The 7,500-nt window shown below is 52.2% G+C and overlaps 1 protein-coding gene across 12 annotated transcripts in view; it reads right to left on the bottom strand.

Annotated features, from left to right (window-relative positions):
* The window catches only part of LOC131941214 (uncharacterized), a 37,094-nt gene that overhangs the window by 23,074 nt on the left and 6,520 nt on the right, over nt 1-7,500 (bottom strand). The gene's annotated exons all lie outside the window — the stretch shown is intronic.

Genomic DNA, 7,500 nt, shown 5'->3' with positions numbered 1-7,500 from the left:
AGTGGCTACACACACACACACCTAGTGGCTACACACACACACACCTAGTGGCTACACACACACACAGTGGCTACACACACACACACCTAGTGGCTACACACACACACACACACCTAGTGGCTACACACACACACACACCTAGTGGCTACACACACACAGTGGCTACACACACACACACCTAGTGGCTACACACACACACACCTAGTGGCTACACACACACACACCTAGTGGATACACACACACACACACCTAGTGGCTACACACACACACACACACCTAGTGGCTACACACACACACACACCTAGTTGCTACACACACACCTAGTGGCTACACACACACACACACCTAGTGGCTACACACACACACACCTAGTGGCTACACACACACACACACCTAGTGGCTACGCACACACCTAGTGGCTACACACACACACACACCTAGTGGCTACACACACACACACCTAGTGGCTACGCACACACACACCTAGTGGCTACGCACACACACAGTGGCTACACACACACACACACCTAGTGGCTACACACACACACACCTAGTGGCTACACACACACACCTAGTGGCTACACACACACACACCTAGTGGCTACACACACACACACACCTAGTGGCTACACACACACACACCTAGTGGCTACACACACACCTAGTGGCTACACACACACACACACACCTAGTGGCTACACACACACACACACACCTAGTGGCTACACACACACACACACCTAGTGGCTACACACACACACACACACCTAGTGGCTACACACACACACACACCTAGTGGCTACACACACACACACCCAGTGGCTACACACACACACCTAGTGGCTACACACACACACACACCCAGTGGCTACACACACACACACACCTAGTGGCTACACACACACACACACCTAGTGGCTACGCACACACACAGTGGCTACACACACACACACACCTAGTGGCTACACACACACACCTAGTGGCTACACACACACACACCTAGTGGCTACACACACACACACACACCTAGTGGCTACACACACACACACCTAGTGGCTACACACACACACACCTAGTGGCTACACACACACACACCTAGTGGCTACACACACACACCTAGTGGCTACACACACACACCTAGTGGCTACACACACACACACACCTAGTGGCTACACACACACACCTAGTGGCTACACACACACACACACCTAGTGGCTACACACACACACACACCTAGTGGCTACACACACACACACACCTAGTGGCTACACACACACACACACCTAGTGGCTACACACACACACACCTAGTGGCTACACACACACACCTAGTGGCTACACACACACACACCTAGTGGCTACACACACACACCTAGTGGCTACACACACACACACCTAGTGGCTACACACACACACCTAGTGGCTACACACACACACCTAGTGGCTACACACACACACACACCTAGTGGCTACACACACACACCTAGTGGCTACACACACACACCTAGTGGCTACACACACACACCTAGTGGCTACACACACACACCTAGTGGCTACACACACACACACCTAGTGGCTACACACACACACCTAATGGCTACACACACACACCTAGTGGCTACACACACACACCTAGTGGCTACACACACACACCTAGTGGCTACACACACACACACCTAGTGGCTACACACACACACACCTAGTGGCTACACACACACACACACCTAGTGGCTACACACACACACACCTAGTGGCTACACACACACACCTAGTGGCTACACACACACACCTAGTGGCTACACACACACACACCTAGTGGCTACACACACACACACACCTAGTGGCTACACACACACACACCTAGTGGCTACACACACACACACACCTAGTGGCTACACACACACACACCTAGTGGCTACACACACACACACACCTAGTGGCTACACACACACACACCCAGTGGCTACACACACACACCTAGTGGCTACACACACACACACACCCAGTGGCTACACACACACACACACCTAGTGGCTACACACACACACCTAGTGGCTACGCACACACACAGTGGCTACACACACACACACACCTAGTGGCTACACACACACACCTAGTGGCTACACACACACACACCTAGTGGCTACACACACACACACCTAGTGGCTACACACACACACACCTAGTGGCTACACACACACACCTAGTGGCTACACACACACACACCTAGTGGCTACACACACACACACACCTAGTGGCTACACACACACACACACACCTAGTGGCTACACACACACACACACACCTAGTGGCTACACACACACACACACCTAGTGGCTACACACACACACACCTAGTGGCTACACACACACACCTAGTGGCTACACACACACACCTAGTGGCTACACACACACACACCTAGTGGCTACACACACACACCTAGTGGCTACACACACACACCTAGTGGCTACACACACACACCTAGTGGCTACACACACACACCTAGTGGCTACACACACACACACCTAGTGGCTACACACACACACCTAGTGGCTACACACACACACCTAGTGGCTACACACACACACCTAGTGGCTACACACACACACCTAGTGGCTACACACACACACACCTAGTGGCTACACACACACACACACCTAGTGGCTACACACACACACCTAGTGGCTACACACACACACACCTAGTGGCTACACACACACACACCTAGTGGCTACACACACACACACACCTAGTGGCTACACACACACACCTAGTGGCTACACACACACACACACCTAGTGGCTACACACACACACACCTAGTGGCTACACACACACACACACCTAGTGGCTACACACACACACCTAGTGGCTACACACACACACACACCTAGTGGCTACACACACACACACCTAGTGGCTACACACACACACCTAGTGCTAGTGTGCTACACACACACACACCTAGTGGCTACACACACACACCTAGTGGCTACACACACACACCTAGTGGCTACACACACACACCTAGTGGCTACACACACACACACACACCTAGTGGCTACACACACACACACACCTAGTGGCTACACACACACACACACCTAGTGGCTACACACACACACACACCTAGTGGCTACACACACACACACACCTAGTGGCTACACACACACACACCTAGTGGCTACACACACACACACACACACCTAGTGGCTACACACACACACACACCTAGTGGCTACACACACACACACCTAGTGGCTACACACACACACACACCTAGTGGCTACACACACACACACACACCTAGTGGCTACACACACACACACATACACACCTAGTGGCTACACACACACACACACCTAGTGGCTACACACACACCTAGTGGCTACACACACACACACCCAGTGGCTACACACACACACCTAGTGGCTACACACACACACACACCCAGTGGCTACACACACACACACCTAGTGGCTACACACACACACCTAGTGGCTACGCACACACACAGTGGCTACACACACACACACACCTAGTGGCTACACACACACACCTAGTGGCTACACACACACACACCTAGTGGCTACACACACACACACCTAGTGGCTACACACACACACCTAGTGGCTACACACACACACCTAGTGGCTACACACACACACACCTAGTGGCTACACACACACACACCTAGTGGCTACACACACACACACACCTAGTGGCTACACACACACACACACACCTAGTGGCTACACACACACACACACCTAGTGGCTACACACACACACACACCTAGTGGCTACACACACACACCTAGTGGCTACACACACACACCTAGTGGCTACACACACACACACACCTAGTGGCTACACACACACACCTAGTGGCTACACACACACACCTAGTGGCTACACACACACACCTAGTGGCTACACACACACACCTAGTGGCTACACACACACACACCTAGTGGCTACACACACACACCTAGTGGCTACACACACACACCTAGTGGCTACACACACACACCTAGTGGCTACACACACACACACCTAGTGGCTACACACACACACACCTAGTGGCTACACACACACACACCTAGTGGCTACACACACACACACACCTAGTGGCTACACACACACACCTAGTGGCTACACACACACACACCTAGTGGCTACACACACACACACCTAGTGGCTACACACACACACACACACACCTAGTGGCTACACACACACACACCTAGTGGATACACACACACACACACCTAGTGGATACACACACACACCTAGTGGCTACACACACACACCTAGTGGCTACACACACACACACACACACCGGCTACACACACACACACACCTAGTGGCCACACACACACACACACACCTAGTGGCTACACACACACACACCTAGTGGCTACACACACACACACCTAGTGGCTACACACACACACACACCTAGTGGCTACACACACACACACACCTAGTGGCTACACACACACACACACCTAGTGGCTACACACACACACACCTAGTGGCTACACACACACACACCTAGTGGCTACACACACACCTAGTGGCTACACACACACACACCTAGTGGCTACACACACACACACCTAGTGGCTACACACACACACACCTAGTGGCTACACACACACCTAGTGGCTACACACACACACACCTAGTGGCTACACACACACACACCTAGTGGATACACACACACACACCTAGTGGATACACACACACACCTAGTGGCTACACACACACACCTAGTGGCTACACACACACACACACCTAGTGGCTACACACACACACCTAGTGGATACACACACACACACACCTAGTGGATACACACACACACCTAGTGGCTACACACACACCTAGTGGCTACACACACACACACCTAGTGGCTACACACACACACCTAGTGGCTACACACACACACACACACCTAGTGGCTACACACACACACACACACCTAGTGGCTACACACACACACACCTAGTGGCTACACACACACACCTAGTGGCTACACACACACACACCTAGTGGCTACACACACACACACACCTAGTGGCTACACACACACACACACCTAGTGGCTACACACACACACACCTAGTGGCTACACACACACCTAGTGGCTACACACACACACACCTAGTGGCTACACACACACACACCTAGTGGCTACACACACACACACCTAGTGGCTACACACACACCTAGTGGCTACACACACACACACCTAGTGGCTACACACACACCTAGTGGCTACACACACACACACACCTAGTGGCTACACACACACACACCTAGTGGCTACACACACACCTAGTGGCTACACACACACACCTAGTGGCTACACACACACACCTAGTGGATACACACACACACCTAGTGGCTACACACACACACCTAGTGGCTACACACACACACACACCTAGTGGCTACACACACACCTAGTGGCTACACACACACACACACACCTAGTGGCTACACACACACACACACACCTAGTGGCTACACACACACACACACCTAGTGGCTACACACACACCTAGTGGCTACACACACCTAGTGGCTACACACACACACACACCTAGTGGCTACACACACACACCTAGTGGCTACACACACACACCTAGTGGCTACACACACACACCTAGTGGCTACACACACCTAGTGGCTACACACACACACACCTAGTGGCTACACACACACACACACCTAGTGGCTACACACACACACACACCTAGTGGCTACACACACACACACCTAGTGGCTACACACACACACACCTAGTGGCTACACACACACACACACCTAGTGGCTACACACACACACACCTAGTGGCTACACACACACACACACCTAGTGGCTACACACACACACACCTAGTGGCTACACACACACCTAGTGGCTACACACACACACACCTAGTGGCTACACACACACACACCTAGTGGCTACACACACACACACCTAGTGGCTACACACACACACCTAGTGGCTACACACACACACACCTAGTGGCTACACACACACACACACCTAGTGGCTACACACACACACACACCTAGTGGCTACACACACACACACCTAGTGGCTACACACACACCTAGTGGCTACACACACACACACCTAGTGGATACACACACACACCTAGTGGCTACACACACACACCTAGTGGCTACACACACACACACACCTAGTGGCTACACACACACCTAGTGGCTACACACACACACACACCTAGTGGCTACACACACACACACACCTAGTGGCTACACACACACACACACCTAGTGGCTACACACACACCTAGTGGCTACACACACCTAGTGGCTACACACACACACACACCTAGTGGCTACACACACACACACCTAGTGGCTACACACACACACCTAGTGGCTACACACACACACACCTAGTGGCTACACACACCTAGTGGCTACACACACACACACCTAGTGGCTACACACACACACACACACCTAGTGGCTACACACACACACACACACACCTGGTGGCTACACACACACACACCTAGTGGCTACACACACACACACCTAGTGGCTACACACACACACACCTAGTGGCTACACACACACACACACACCTAGTGGCTACACACACACATACCTAGTGGCTACACACACACACACCTAGTGGCTACACACACACACACACACACACACCCAGTGGCTACACACACACACACACCTAGTGGCTACACACACACACACACCTAGTGGCTACACACACCTAGTGGCTACACACACACACACACACACCTAGTGGCTACACACACACCTAGTGGCTACACACACACACACACCTAGTGGCTACACACACACACCTAGTGGCTACACACACACACCTAGTGGCTACACACACACACCTAGTGGCTACACACACACACCTAGTGGCTACACACACACACACCTAGTGGCTACACACACACACACACACACCTAGTGGCTACGCACACACCTAGTGGCTACACACACACACACCTAGTGGCTACACACACACACACACCTAGTGGCTACACACACACACCTAGTGGCTACACACACACACCTAGTGGCTACACACACACACACCTAGTGGCTACACACACCTAGTGGCTACACACACACACCTAGTGGCTACACACACACACCTAGTGGCTACACACACACACACACACCTAGTGGCTACACACACACCTAGTGGCTACACACACACACACACCTAGTGGCTACACACACACACACCTAGTGGCTACACACACACACACCTAGTGGCTACACACACACACCTAGTGGCTACACACACACACACCTAGTGGCTACACACACACCTAGTGGCTACACACACACACACCTAGTGGCTACACACACACACACACCTAGTGGCTACACACACACACACACCTAGTGGCTACACACACACACACCTAGTGGCTACACACACACACACCTAGTGGCTACACACACACACACCTAG

This window comes from Physella acuta, unplaced genomic scaffold (genome assembly GCF_028476545.2).
Source record: "Physella acuta isolate Inbredline_101_S28 unplaced genomic scaffold, ASM2847654v3 ptg000353l, whole genome shotgun sequence".
Taxonomy (NCBI): Eukaryota; Metazoa; Mollusca; class Gastropoda; family Physidae; genus Physella; species Physella acuta.
Note: the sequence above shows the minus strand (reverse complement) of the source record. Positions and strands in the feature narration are given on the sequence as shown.